Source organism: Podarcis melisellensis (assembly GCF_964234715.1).
Source record: "Podarcis melisellensis genome assembly, chromosome: 10".
Lineage (NCBI taxonomy): Eukaryota > Metazoa > Chordata > Lepidosauria > Squamata > Lacertidae > Podarcis > Podarcis melisellensis.
Genome location: NC_138542.1, coordinates 42288168 through 42303505, shown reverse-complemented (window position 1 = coordinate 42303505; position 15338 = coordinate 42288168). Strand labels below are relative to the sequence as shown.

Here is a 15338-nt window from a genome sequence, read left to right as displayed (position 1 = left end):
AGATTACCTTAGTTAATATTGTAATTATGTAAAAAAATAATCTCCATATTCAATTCTAAATGTTCAAAAGTACTACTGTATGTTGAGCTTTAAAAAAGAACTATATCCCTAGTGCATAGAAATGAATGGCTGTTCCTTTAAATGTAAACCTATAACCCACCTACATTTAACTATTAAAGAGTTAACAGAGATGGATAAGACAGATTTCTTTGGTATGCAGTGTCCCTATTTTGTGTAGTGCTTTAAGCTATGAAAGCCTTCACAAATATGACCATGGACAGGAAGAAAGGTAACTTAGTTGTTAAGGCAATAGCCTACCCTTTTGTATATACCTTCCAGTTCCTAGATGTAGTAACACTCACCACACCTGTTGTTCACAAGCTGTTCTTATAACACATTTCACTATATTTTCTGTGAAGTCAGATTTTTATGTGCTGCAGTGTTGTTGCCATAATAGAAAACTTGCAAACGCTATATGAAATGCATAGTTTTGTGTCAATGCACAATGGAGATTTTCTTAAACATGTGAAAACCTTTATGTTAAACTAAGAATTTAGAAAATATTTAAATTATATTACAAGGTGGTTCTAAAGCATTTGAAAAATATATCTATGTGAAATATTACCAACTCCTAACTTCTAGGCTATATTAATCCAATTTCTTCATACAATAAGATTTTGCACACTGGATTGAGTATAAGAATCTAATTTTATGCAGATCAACCATCAATGGCTCTAGATCAGGCCCTGTGATATACCTATGCAGATATTTCCATTTATCATTTAAGCATTAAATGTCCAAGGTAATTCAAGGATTACATGGGTTCTTTCCCCACCTTTGTATTGTAAGATCAATATACAATTGTTGCAGTAGTGTATAGCTGCTTGTACAACAAGGAGTTAAATTAGCACAAATTTGGATGAAATGTTAGGTTCTTATAATCAGTTAAATTATTATACAACCAGTAAGGAAGAAAGTAAAAGTAATCATAAGTGATAAAATATGCCATGTTATTCATAGCCATGTTATACTGCTGTTACATTATTATCTTGGATACTTTGAAAAGATTAACCGATATCCCATCTTCAAATCTAACAATTTTAAGTGACGTATATACACTGCAGTTGCATATCATAAGTTCCTAGCATACTAAAAAAATGCACAGTGTAACCAATGATTATTAGTGCTAGAGAGACCAAATAGCATTTACATTCAAAATACTGAAAAGGTGCTAGTCTGCTGAGAAAGAATAAACTTGGTTAAGGTAAAAAATATATATTTTGTTATTTTCTGGCATTAAATAATTGCTTATCCACTGAACATTTTTTATAGTTCAGACCTGTACATGTCTACCAAGAAGAAGGCTCCATTTAGTTCAGTGGGACATATTAGAAAGGAAGTGGGTTATAGGACTGCTGCCTGATTCTGTTTTGTGAATGCTTATTTCATCAATGAAATATTCAACCCCATTATCAATTTTAATTCCGAGTTTTGAATTGTTATATCACGACAGGCACTATTAATTTGACATTTTTGTTCCTTCTTTATCATACTTCCCATTTTGTTTTTCTAGAAATACACTTTGATGCTTATTTGTTTTCTTGTTGCCTAAGCAACACCATCACACACCTTTTTAGAATTAAGTAGTAATGTATGTCTTACTAGATACTTCATGGAGGAATATGTATAGTTAATGGTGATAGAATTTTCAGTATATGAGGAAATATGTTAAGGCAGCTCTCAACAACAGTGCTATATTCATTAAAATCACATAAAGTCTAATGTTTTTTCCTCAAATAAAAAGCAAACTTGATAAAGCATTCATTAGAATAGTAGAATAGAGCTTGGGTTTATACTCCTTTGGTAAGAAAAGTAAGCATTTAAATACCATATAAATTCATTAGAGATATTGTTAGCAGCTTATGTACATAGAATGAAGAAAAACAACCTCTATTTGTTTTACTTACATTTTTCAATTTATTTTCATTATTTTTCTGTCATTGTTTACACATGCAGTATGCAAGCTATGTCTTGCTTCCAAACATGTTATATTTTTAGAATATTTTTGCCTATAGTGAGTGAAATTCTGTAATCCTAAAATGTTGATGCACAAAGCATCATAGGCAACCTGTTGATGGCTCTACCTAAGTTGAATTTCAGAATGTAGAAACAAGTCACTAGATGAGATGGCTATGCTTCAGTAGATCCATTTATAGTACCACCAGTAATCTGTCACAGAGTAAGTTGTATCCTTTGAAAGTAAAAGTTGGATAATGGAATAGTGTGCACTTGCTGAAAGGACAATGATGACATCAAAGACAATGCAAAGCAATGATTAGTGTGCTATTTAACTGACTTCTAAGACAGTGGAAGAGTTATATCCTTGCAATTAGGGTACTTCAGCTAATTGCAAATTATAGCATCCCGTCTGGCCTAAGCACTTAGGAAACCTAATGAACTAATGGGCATAATTTTTTTCCAAAGATTTTTAACTCTTCTATTCCCAGTATAACCTTTATGCACACTCAGGAAAGTACTGCAAGAGATCTGATCAGAGCAAACTTGAATTAAAAAACTGGATGATTGATATTTAAATATATTTGATTACAGCTTTGCACTGGAATTGGGATAACATTTGTTTTCAGTAGAAAAACAACTAAGCAAAAATTTAGAATGAGCCAACACTTGATGGATTTGGAAAACCACATTAACAGACTTGATGTCATTTTAGAGAGGTGTCAAGAACCAACAGTCATAGTCAGGATATCAGACTTAAATAATAATAAAAAACAGAATTCCGAAATAACCTTAGAAAAGGCAGACTGAAACTTATAAAGGTCTGTTTCTTTGCCCCTTTAGTCAATATTTGTGGGAGTGTCTTAAAAGAAGCCCCATCTCTCCCTACAGTGGTTATTTGGGGTATGAAGGGAAGGCTGTATGCCCATGTATAGAATAAAATGTTTTGTTGGCATCTGTCTGTCTTGAGAGGCAATCAAGTTCACCTCTGGAGATGAAGTCAAACCGCTGGACAAACACAGTGCCTCCTGTGGCTGCAGTGACTGGTAATTCATAATTGCTGCCTCCCGCATTGTTTTTGCAACATTAGCAGCACCGAAGTGATCTCTCTGGGGTGCAAACCTGGGCAGTGTATATGGAGGTCCTCAGCTGCCCAGACAACATGACCCCCCTCTTGGCCTCACTGATGTGGTCCAAAGGAAAGCAGAGCAATACATTGGGCACTAGCTTGGCTGCAGGAGTTGCTGGAAGGAGGCATGCAAGGTACCATAAAACTGTCTTAGGGACTCCTCTCCAGATTTGTGTAGGGTTTACTCTTTAGCCTTTTCTTCTCTCAAAGATGTCCCACAAGGCAGCAGGCATGGATTATTCTTCAGGGTTTGTTCTGAGAGCCTTTCTCATGGATGAGTATAGCCACAAGGCAATGGAGGTTCTGGATCAGAGTTTGATTCCTTCTCCTAGATGGGCTATCTTGCCAGGTTGGCAAGCCACACCTTCCCTTATAGAATAAAAAATAGAATAAAAACGCTTCAGGTATCTGATGGAATAGGTCCTAGTCCACAAATGTTTATGTTCAGTGCTGTTTTTCTAGAAAAAGAGGTGCTGGAACTGACCATGAAAACCTCCCTTGCTCTTATAATGGCAATGGCGCCCAGCTGAGAGGTGCCAGAACTGAGTTCCTGTGAGCTCCAGCTGAAAAAAGACCTGCTTATGTTATACAGTGGTACCTTGGGTTACAAACACTTCAGGTTACAAACGCTTCAGGTTACAGACTCCGCTAACCCGGAAGTAGTATCTCAGGTTAAGAACTTTACCTCAGGATGAGAAAAGAAATCGTGCGGCAGCAGCAGGCCCCATTAGCTAAAGTGGTACCTCAGGTTAAGAACGGTTTCAGGTTAAGAACGGACCTCCAGAATGAATTAAGTTCGTAACCAGAGGTACCACTGCAATAATATATAGACTTTAAGATGTTAGACATCATATGTTGTTTTGTTGCAGAAGAGAACTAGTTGTAAGGAATGAGCCCAATGGGGTCAATTCTTACCCCCACTTTAGATAGTCACTACTACAGCATTGGAAAGCTAAGTGCAGAACATGGAAGGAGAATTGGGCTCTCAGCTGCAAAATAAGGTGAGGGCCCCTTAACAGCCATCCAGGTCTTACTGCCAAGACAACAGCTCACAGAGCTACCATAGTAGTAACCTGGGAGCTCTCCAAAGTCCTGCAGATGATTTTGGGGGCTTGAATTCCTATCTTGAATCCTTTAGGGGGCACTACTGGGCTTCTTCTGTGAGTCTTGAGCTCATAGAACAGGATACTCTGTTACTTATCTGCACGTTGAAATGCTCTCTGAATGAAATCTCCCCTTCCCATTAAGTCTAAGTTTATTCATTTGATCCGACTAACCAGTCCCATCTTTGTTTTCTTCTAACGCTCAGAATTCCAATATCTTCTTGAGTGCCTTTCCCAATATAAATCTGCCCAGACCCTTAGATCTTTGTTTGAGGCCCTTTTCCAGCTCCCCTTTTAAAGGAGGCTTGGAGGATGGAGACAAGGGAAGAGGGCATTTTTATTTGTGGCTCCCCAACTGTGGAATGTACTCCCCAGCAAGGTTTGCTTGGTGCCGTCGTTGGCATTTTTTCAATGCCAGGTAATTATTGATCCCCCCCCCCCGTGCTTTTGATAGACTAAGGTGACATAGATTGTTATTACTGTGCAACTGGAGTTGTTTCTTCTTCTTTGTTTTGTTTTATGGTATAATCTATTTGTGTTTTAAACAATATTGTAAGCCATTTGGGTAACAAGTGACTAACAGACGAAATCATAATATTAATACTCAACATGTTCATGTAGACTACAGTTTCTCATACAAAATAGCCTATTATTAAAATAATGCCCAGACATAAGTATCACTGGAATTTTCTGAAAATCAGTAGTATTACAAGGGTCTTTCAGCATAGCCAGTGTAATAAATGCACAGGTGTTGGTTATTGTTCTTCAAAATATTGTTTTGAATATTGTTCTTCAAAAGTGAAGTTATGTTGTGAGTATATATTTATTTTCTAGCAGCATGCTGAATTTGGATCTGGAAAAATTCCATTTCTCCTTCAGCACATTGATTGTTATGTGAACTATGAATGCCCAAATAGTTTCCTGTGGTATGAAAAATGAGGATGTACCATTTCATGCATTCCATTACTGTTTGTGGAACTTTGAGTTTATTTATGTATACAGATTAAAACCTTGAGACCTGTGCTTTTTCTACACTTCGTCAGTATTTGTCCAACACTAGACTGAGGAGCAGAAAGCTCTTATGACTGAATGCACACAAACACATTTATATAAAAATGTTTCATTTTAAAATTTGTTGTTTATGTTTTTGGTTGTTGTTGTTGTTTTGCTTGCTGGCCACACATTTTCCTGCACCATATTAAACTAGCCGCAGGACACTCATCTAGCCCCATTTTACAAACATGAGTTGCAAAATGCAGTCTGGTTATTTGTGCCTATAGATGAGGGCTGTTATCACATTGCTGGTGCTGAGTTGGGGCTTGTCAAAAATAAATAAAGTCAGGGCATGTTTTTTGGCTAATGAAGAAGTTGCACAGGAAAGCTCAGTCTAAGATATCACATTTCTCAAGACAGCAAGAGAATTTGAATCAGGATGTCTAATGCAATTTGTCAGGAAGACTAATACAATTTGTCAGTTGCTGGTTAATGGTTGTCTAATTGGCATATATTCATCAGTATGCCTGGTCTGATGTGGGTCAGTTTGTTTATGGTGGTGGTGGGAATATTTTTCAACCTAGAGGGTGGCATGCCAATGGTGGGTGGGACCAGAGACAAGAGTGGGCAGAGCAAGAGATGGGCAAAGCAACAAAGTAACACATCCACACAAACGTAACAGGTGTACACACACACACACTTCCAACCTCTATCCAGCAAGAAAGAGGCACTATCACTGTTCAAGGATGCATTTCAGCCAGCCAGAATAATCAAATATGCTATGGTGCAGGGGAGGCAAGGCCATTTGGTCTGGAGAGTATCCTGTGGGTCTTCATTCATCACCTGATCCTGAGATTCCCGAACCCCTTGTGTAAAGAATAAAAAGCATGTGTCAAAGTTATATGATTGATAGTTCAAGATCAGTCTTGAAGGTGAATAAGGAACATTTTTGTTTTGGTCTGAATAGGTATATATTCCCCTATGTCATTGCCCACCACATAGGTCTGCTGTGTAACATTTCTTTTCCTGTGCCTTCTTGTACTGCTGCTTCTGGGTATAGCACTGCTGTGCTGAGAGTGCTGCCGTGCACTGGGCATTCACAGAAAGCTAGGGCTCTGTTTTAACGTATATATATGCCATATCACAGTAAGCCAAATCACAGCTTGGTTTAGATGAAATAAGCACATGGCCATGTATTCGAAATGGATCATTGTAAAATAATGTCTGAAACGTCTAGGGGAAACATGACATGTGCTAAACCATTCCTCCAAAGGGAGGGATAAAATAAATATCTGGAGTGACATTTATGTAGGAGTTTATCTCACACTCTGCTTGCTTTTCCCTTATGACACAGATCCTGAAAATGTTAACTGGTGTTCTGAAAGACAAAACAGTGGTAGGGCCAACATCTTCTTCTGCTTGTGATGTGGCATTCTGATGCTTCCTTTTCCCTGGTAGCTTCAGTCATTGTTCTTAAGTTTTCTTTCATTCATTAATCACTCATTTATCATAGATGAGATAATCAAGTAGTACTAATTTATCTAAAATTGTATTTCCAAAAATTCCATTTCTAAACCAAGAGGTATATTAGTATATTGTATTAATTTACCATTCATATGCTGAGGGTTCATCAAAACTAGATTAGATTTATCCAAACATTCTTAAGAAACTAGACTATGAACTGCAGACCTACTGATAAATATATATAACTTGTCATTGAAATGAACCTCATACCATATGACTGGTCAAGATCAGTGTTTTTAAAAACTGTTACCAGCAAACCAGCAAACCAGGAAACTACTGGTACTGCCCTTTTATTTATTTATTTATTTATTTATTTATTTATTTTTCTATTTACTTATCAAATGTACCCCTCTCTCCATTATTGTAGAATTATCTGGGGTGTGTGTCTCACACCATATCATACAAATACATGAAATCACAGAAACAATTATATACACACACACACTGTACAGTTCAACAAAACCGGTCCCATAACTGTTCCAATTCAGTAAACATCCCCATGGATGTTCAGAAAGAGGCAGAAGAGGAATATTTTCAGCTAATGCTGAAAACCGGCTAGCGTTGGTAGTAGCCTAATACTGGGGAGGAGGGTATTCCACAGCTGAGGTGTCACCACTGAGAAGGCCCTATTATAAGCCCCAGTTCCCCAGAATGTTAGATGATGTGATCTTAATTTCTATTCTAAGATGGGCAAAATATTATTCATATTTAACCAATGCACGTAGGAAAAGTTAGACTGGCTTTCCCGAAGGGAAATCAGGCCTAAGCAATTTTAAATATTTAACACCACCAAGAAGCATGCAAATGGAGTGAGAGTATGGTCTTGCATTTTCAAACTCTTTTTACAATAGAGAAAAGTAAAGTCAAGCAACAGAGAGCCCCATGGCACCCTCAATACTCACCAATGTATTGTAATATAAACTTTCGTGTTCTACAGCTTACTTCATCAAATGTATGACAACTGGCATTTGTCACTAAACAAGCCTAGCAATCTTGGCACAAGTGGACAGAGTTGGGAAACTGGAAACAGAAAACACATGATCAGTATAAATGGAAAATTTTCACAAAGGAGAGGTAAACAGTGGCCCCACAAGTCTTCCGAACCAATAGATTAACAATGTACAGTTCTTGCAGATGTTGAAGAGTATTAGATGTTTTTCCCTTCATACTGAGTGGCTAGGTAAGATCATTTTATTTTATTTTATTTTATTTTATTTTATTTTATTTTTTTATTTATTTATTTGGAAATTATATCCTGTCCTTTCAGTGCATTTGCATCTTTCAGGATGATTAAAAACATATGAACCAATAAAATCAGCATATTGAAAAAAATGTAGCAGGCAAAATGAAAACAGGAGCAGGAAAACTAAATGAAATAAGTGTTTGCTGCAGTACAAAAAGCACATTCCCAAAGTGAAGTGCTTGTCAGAATAAAAAAGTGTTAGCTGTGTGGTGAAAAGAGAGAGCCAAATGAATTACAATATTTGGAGTTTCAATAGACTAGGGGCACAGACACAGTGAAGGCTGTCCGTGAACCAGCTCTCAGAGATGTTTGACAGTGCCTGTGCTATTGAAAGACTTTTCTTACAATAATAAGAGGAGGTGATGAAGAATTCTTGCAACTTAAGACAACCTCAGGTCAAATAATGGAAAATTGATTATCTGAGTACAATTAGGCTGAAACTATCAGGGGGACCTGATTATGGGTAATTATATGTTGTACATAATATACAAATGTGTACAGATTAATAATTTGCTATATGCTATGGTGGTGAGTGGTGGGTGTTGGTGTTGAAGAAGCTCTTTGAGAATGCAGAACTGAGTGGTTATGGTACATATGAGATAACCTAGATGATTATAATGGGAATTAAAGCTGAACTGAAAGTTTTACGACTTGTAACTGGGACAGGAGACTTTGGGGACAGCAATAATGTTCAAAAAGTGTTGGGAGCGGCACTTGCCACTGGTAGAAAACAAGGAGTTTCATTCTGCTCGCTCTTCCATGCCATCACTTCTTTTTGCTGCTGCCTTGTAGTTGTGGTGATGGAGTTCCCCTCAGTGGCAGGAATTCATCCTCCCCTCCTCCCCAAATGCCTCTGAAATAATACTACATCACGACTCATGACACAATATCATTCCAGGGACATTTGTGGATGGTGTTTGCTGACCGCTGAGAGGAGTTATGCCACTGCTGACTCATGTGGTGGAAAAAGTAAATGTTATGGTGAAACATAAAGGAGAAACTGCTGCTGCTTGCCCCACCCATTGCAAGTACATAACACAGCGGGTGGTGCTCTGGTCTAAACCACAGAGCCTCTTGGGCTTGCCGATCAGAAGGTTGGCGGTTTGAATCCCCACAATGGGGTGAGCTCCTGTTGCTCTGTCCCAGCGCCTGCCAACCTAGCAGTTCAAAAGCACGCCAGTGCAAGTAGATAAATAGATACTGCTGCGGTGGAAAGGTAAACAGAGTTTCTGTGTGCTCTGGTTTCCATCACTGTTAAGTTGTGGGCGAACATATCAGACGACACAGTGATTCTTCCAAAGCAGCTCTTTATTTGTAAGCTGGAACAGAACTGAACTGAGGAGCTCAGTCAGCCTGCTTATATAGAGCTCCAGAACAATCGTAACTGTTGCAACTTTCTAAAACTATCCAATCACTGAACGTCACTTTCGATCCTTCATTTGCATAACTATCTACAGTATCCCCCTGCTGGCCCAGGGTGAGAACTTCAGTACATAACAGTCACGGTGTTCTGTTGCGCCAGAAACTGTTTAGTCATGCTGGCCACATGACCCAGAAAGCTGTCTGTAGACAAACGGAGGCTCCCTTGGCCTGAACGTGAGATGAGTGCCCCAACCCCATAATTGCCTTTGACTGGACTTAACCGTCCAGGGGTCCTTTACCTTTTACCCCTGAAAGCTTTCAAAATGGTCCCCCACTAGTGATCAAATGTCCCACAATTTCACCACCTGTGAATTTTGAAGGGGAGAAGGCAGTTCATTTCAGGCCTAGCTGAGAATTATTTGAAGAGGTGGAAGTGAAAAATAAACTAAATTGGGGAGGAGGACTGACTGTACAGCATGAAAGGGAACAAAAAATAGTGTAAGAACATCAAGAAGCATGAGAGAATAAAAATGCAAAAAGTATAATAAAATGTGTTGATATAAAAGGAAATGGGAAAAGTTCTTAAATGTATTTCAAGGTTAAAAGGAATAGAAAGAGAAGTATGTCATCTGGCAGAGTTCAAACAAAAAAAAATGGACAAGGGGGTTGTTCTGAAATGCCATAGGATCCTTTCAACTACCAGTGGCAATGGCTGTACATAGAACTTTCTCCATGTTCTCTTCAGTGGATCTATGGGTTCTATTTTGAGTTTTCATCACAAAGAATGAAGTAGGAAGATCAAAAAATGCCGTAAATGTTAATGAAGACTATTGGGATCTCAGGGACAAAGAATTTATATGAGGCAGATAAAAATGTATTTTGATAATTACAAAGTGAATCTTCAGGGTCAGATTTGTCAAAGGTGTTTTAAGGAAAGGATACATGGATAAATTGTGCACGCATATCTACTGTAAATCACTGCACGAGAAGAAGAGTGGTATTAATGTAAGCCTTACCATTTACCATACTTTTCCGTGCATAAGACAAGGTTTTTTAATTTTTAAAATATGTTTAAAATTGGGGGTCATCTTATACATGGATAGTGTATAGGGGGTACATGGGATTGGTTGCTGCCACGAGCTGGAGATTGTCAGCAGTGATTGGGCATGTTATTGGTTGCTGCGGCAAGAGCTGGTGTTGATTTGCTGTTGCTGCGGCAATTGGGCGGGCGATTGGCAGTTTCTGCAGGGTTGGGGAGAGACAATGGGTGGCTTTGGCCCCGTGTGCTAGTAGCAGTGTAGGCCAGGTGGGTGGGTGATTATCAGCCATTCCCCCTCAAAACAAGCGCAATAACGCTGGGCAATCTCCCCCCATTTTCTTAATTAGGAGTCCCCAAAAATACACAGGGGCATGTTATACACGGAAAAATATGGTGCTCACTTTCACTGTATTTTCTTCTGGAGGCCATATGAAGCTGCATTGCTGCAGAGGGGCAACCATTTCCCCCCCCAAAATGGGAGGATGCTATATATCAACCAAATAAAGAGCCATTGTGGGGGCATAGGACGGCTGCTGCCACTTTCTGTAGTAGCAAGAATGAATTAAGAAAGGAGCAAAAGCAGGAAAAGATGTCTAGTTGTTAGGAACTGGAAATCTTCCTATGCTCCACTTATGAAAAAGTATTGTTGCATGTGCATATTTGCCAGAGTGGGAAAGGGAGACATTGCAGTATATCTGCTTGACATACAACCCAGCTAGCTGGCTTTCCTTTGCACACCACACAATACTGGGATGGCTGTTTGAACAAACCAGTGCTCTGCTCAGCAGTGATAGCAGTTGCAGAAGGAGGGCAGCAGAAGGCTGAACTGCATGGTGCTGGTGAGAAAGAGAAGGAGCAGAGGACCACATGGGTTCCCTGTAGCCCTGAACTGAAGCAATACCTATTTGCCCCCTCCCCTGCATATACTTGTTGTCAGAGGATCACACCCATCCCATACTACTCCATCCCTCAAAGCCTCAAGGGTTTATGTGTGTGGTACAAAGGTGCTTCTCAATGAGTGACAATGTAGAATAAGGTGTTTGTGTGAGGAGGCAACATATCCAGCCTCTTAAAAACCAACATGTTTAACTCTAATTAATGCATGAAGGGGTTAAGACCATAGAGTAAGCTGTCCTGCCAGGCTTAGCTAGGTCACACACCCTCACCTTGAGAGGAAGGGCTACCAAACTCTTTGTTCTCTCATTCTCCTTCTACCATGTGGACCCAACCAGTAAGTCTATCTAAGCCAGATGCTCCAAGATTGGACCACATTGCTTTAGCAAGCCATCTTTGTGTTTCTATACAAATAATATAGAAGCATTTACCACTTTGAAATGAATCTAGGTTTTGCTGCCTGTCTTTGTTTTTTTTTTTTTTGCTGTTTTATGGAAAAGCACATAAATCTGACCTTTGAAGAGTTTATAAGTAAACCATTTTAACCTACTAGTCTCTTTCTGTGCTAAGGAACGAGGGGAGCTTTGGAAGCAGCTTAGAAGGGGGTATTTTAAAGTTTTAACCGCCTATATTTCCATGCTTTGCATTGCTGCATATTTTGTGATTTTAAATCTCTGCTGGGGCTCTTTCACCAAAGAGAGACTAAAGGGCAGGGAGGGAAATTAACAAAGTGACATGACTCCACCAACTAATAACGTTCTCTTTTTCTGCCTTTTTTTTTTTGAGTATTAGACTTAATTAAATCACTTTTGAAACCCCCTAATACATTTTCCAGAATAATTAACAAGTATGAACAAACTTAATTAGTCTGTAATAACATGAGGGACAGAGATTAATAACATGTGGGACACAAATTAATCATCTGCTTTGGATGGACGTGTTAAGGAATAGATTCTTCCTTTGACATGTGAGAGCCTTAAGAGCGTAAGAACATAAGAAGAACTTAGGGTCTCACAAGTCCCACAGAAGCCAAGCAGCAAAACTATAAGCAGAGAATAAGGGCAATGAATATATTATAATTAAATAAATATATTATAATTAATTAATTAGTTAATTAATTTCTATCCACCTTTTATCCAAGGAGTTCAAGGTGACATACATGGCTCTCCTCCTCCTCCTCGTTGAATCCATACAGCAAGCCTGCGAGGCAGGTTAGGTAGATATTCCACAGAAATATTTCCCAGAGAATGGCAAATGCATAAATAAGCATAACTAGCAACACTGGGTGATTTTACAGGGCTGGTGTAACCCACACACTCGCAGCCACAGTCCTGCCCTCTGCAATATACTTAAAATAAAGATTGACTTTATTTGTATTGTCATTTACAGTGTTTTTTAAGAAAAATATTTACAAATTCGGAAGGAAATAACATTTTTTTGTATGAGATATAATGAGTTCTTGTCTTTGCTTCCATCTTTTGTTTTTGAGTTGATACACTACTCCCTAATCACAGGTACACTCAAATTATGGGTGCCTAGTTGTTGTTGTTTTGCTATGGGGCAGCAATTTCTTCACCCAGGGAGACAGCAGGAAAGGACTTAAAAGCAACCCAAGAATCTAGATAATAGGTGCTTTACTCTAACCTTCTCTTTGTCTAACTGACTATATTGGATTTCCTAAATGTCAGTCATTGCGATGACTTCATTCCTTGGCTGAAACACTGAAAGGTAAGAGCAGGCTAGTTTTTCACAGAACAAATGAGAAAAATAGTGCTTGTACATTTTGCCTCATATCTCAGATTCGACAAATGCTAGAAATTTGCTAATTTTTAAAATGAAATATATAAATCAGGGGTTTATGGTTCAACTGGGGTCGGGGCAGCAACAGCCCCTGCTGCAGGTGTGCATGTGATATTAAAGGTAAAGGGACCCCTGACCATTAGGTCCAGTTGTGACCGACTCTGGGGTTGCAGCGCTCATCTTGCTTTATTGGCCGAGGGAGCCGGCGTACAGCTTCCGGGTCATGTGGCCAGCATGACTAAGCCACTTCTGGTGAACCAGAGCAGCTCACAGAAACGCCGCTTACCTTCCCGCTGGAGCGGTACCTATTTATCTACTTGCACTTTGATGTGCTTTCGAACTTCTAGGTTGGCAGGAGCAGGGACCGAGCAACGGGAGCTCACCCCGTCACGGGGATTCAAACCACCAACCTTCTGATCGGCAACTCCTAGGCTCAGTGGTTTAACCTACAGCGCCACCCGCGTCCCACATGTGATAATACAATTTTTTAAATAGCAGATTAAGCAGGAAAATATTTTCAGCATGTATTATTTAACTTATTTTGTGATAAGCTAGCAGAGATCAAAATAATTCAAGTGATCTCTTATAATTAAATAGCTAGGCTGTAAAACTGGATTGCCATATCTCCCGCATATCAGATAGACCTCTGTACCAAAAAGACCAATCTTAAGATCGCTAGTGAGTTATGTCTCTTCCTTAACCATCACAGATATGTGGAAGTTGTATATTCATCCCTGATCTCAAGACCTTAAATGTAGAGTATGTGGACAGCGTCAGCCTCATGGTAGTGGAAAAAATGAACCATGTGATGCTCTTAACCAACACTTTTCCTTGCATTGGGCTTCATCAGGACAAACCTCCAATGAATCATTCTGATAATAAATGGCAGTCTTGGAACTAGTAAATGTTTTAATTTTTAGTAATACATTGTCTCTTGTGAGAACTTTGATGCCTTATATATCACACTTTGAGGGAGCCTTTCTTTAGGGTTTTACTAGTTTGTAATCTTACAGCACCAATAAAGATGTGTCCAGTAGCTACCTAGAGATATAGTGGTGGTTAGATTTACTTTCTTCCTCCCATAATATTTTGTGTTATTTATTGTGAGGTCTGCAGTAAATAAAACATCAGTTATTCGCATTTATTTCTTAATGAGATTTTCATGCCAGTCCTAGGCATATCACACTGAAATCTTGTTGTGGTTGCACAGATGGTTCAAGGGCACTGTCAAATGAGGATTGTGATATTCGTGGGAACACTGGCATGGAAACATTGGGCAAGGATGGCCAGTTGCTAAGTCCAAGTTTCCTAACATTTTAAGCATCCTTTCATTTTTTGCTTGGAACAACAACTTGATCTAAAGTCATTGACTAGTGATAATGCTTTTCTCTATGCTAAGTTTCTCCTGACAATTTCTGCAGATAAAGCTGCTGTTTGAGGAACAAAAGAACGCCAAGCCATATTTTCTTGTCAGTTGGCAACTCTTCATCTGATTCAGAATACAAATTCCTCGTAGATGTAAGACCTGGGGAGGCCTGCTGTGTCTCTAGCTAGGCTTTTCATGCTGATTTTGAAGTTGGTGCTGTGGTACAATGCTCTCAGGGATTTCAGCATTAATGCCAAGGCTGACTGTTCCAAGCACTGTTGACTGTAACCCAGATAATTGCTGGCAGAAAATGTAATATGTGGTAGAAAATGTGTTCCCCTAGAGAGGCAAGCATTTCCTTGTTCGGGATTTCAGTATGGTATCTTTGTCATTATTATATCATTACCTTCTGTAGGAATTCCTTCCTCTGATTCTTGTGAGATGGAAGTTAATCAGTTAAAATAGTCTGCCAACCAAGATTAATGGAATCCACTGAATTTCAAAATTATTTGCAGAATTCTTTTATACTGGGGGATTTTTCTGCCAGCTCTGATAGTTGCTATGATGATGACCTTATTTTACTTTGCCTGTGCTGTACAGTTCTGATTTTAAAAGCATGACCCTTAATACTGATAAGTTTGTTACCATTGGTGGTATTTTTTAAACTGGCTTATTAAATGCAATCTATGTGTTAGCATTATTTCCTGATAAATATATTATGCAGACCTTTTTTTAAATTTTCAAGTACCATATATTATTATCGTGTAGCTGTTTGTCCTTCTTGCCCTTCAAAATTCTTTTTAGGGTTATTATGTGGAGTAACATTTTATTTTTTGGCAGTTTCATACTGTGTTATTTTTATCTTATGC

At 38.7% G+C, this 15338-nt stretch overlaps 1 protein-coding gene across 11 annotated transcripts in view; it reads left to right on the top strand.

Moving 5' to 3' along the window:
• Positions 1-15338, top strand: part of ANKS1B (ankyrin repeat and sterile alpha motif domain containing 1B) — a 343850-nt gene that overhangs the window by 173263 nt on the left and 155249 nt on the right. The gene's annotated exons all lie outside the window — the stretch shown is intronic.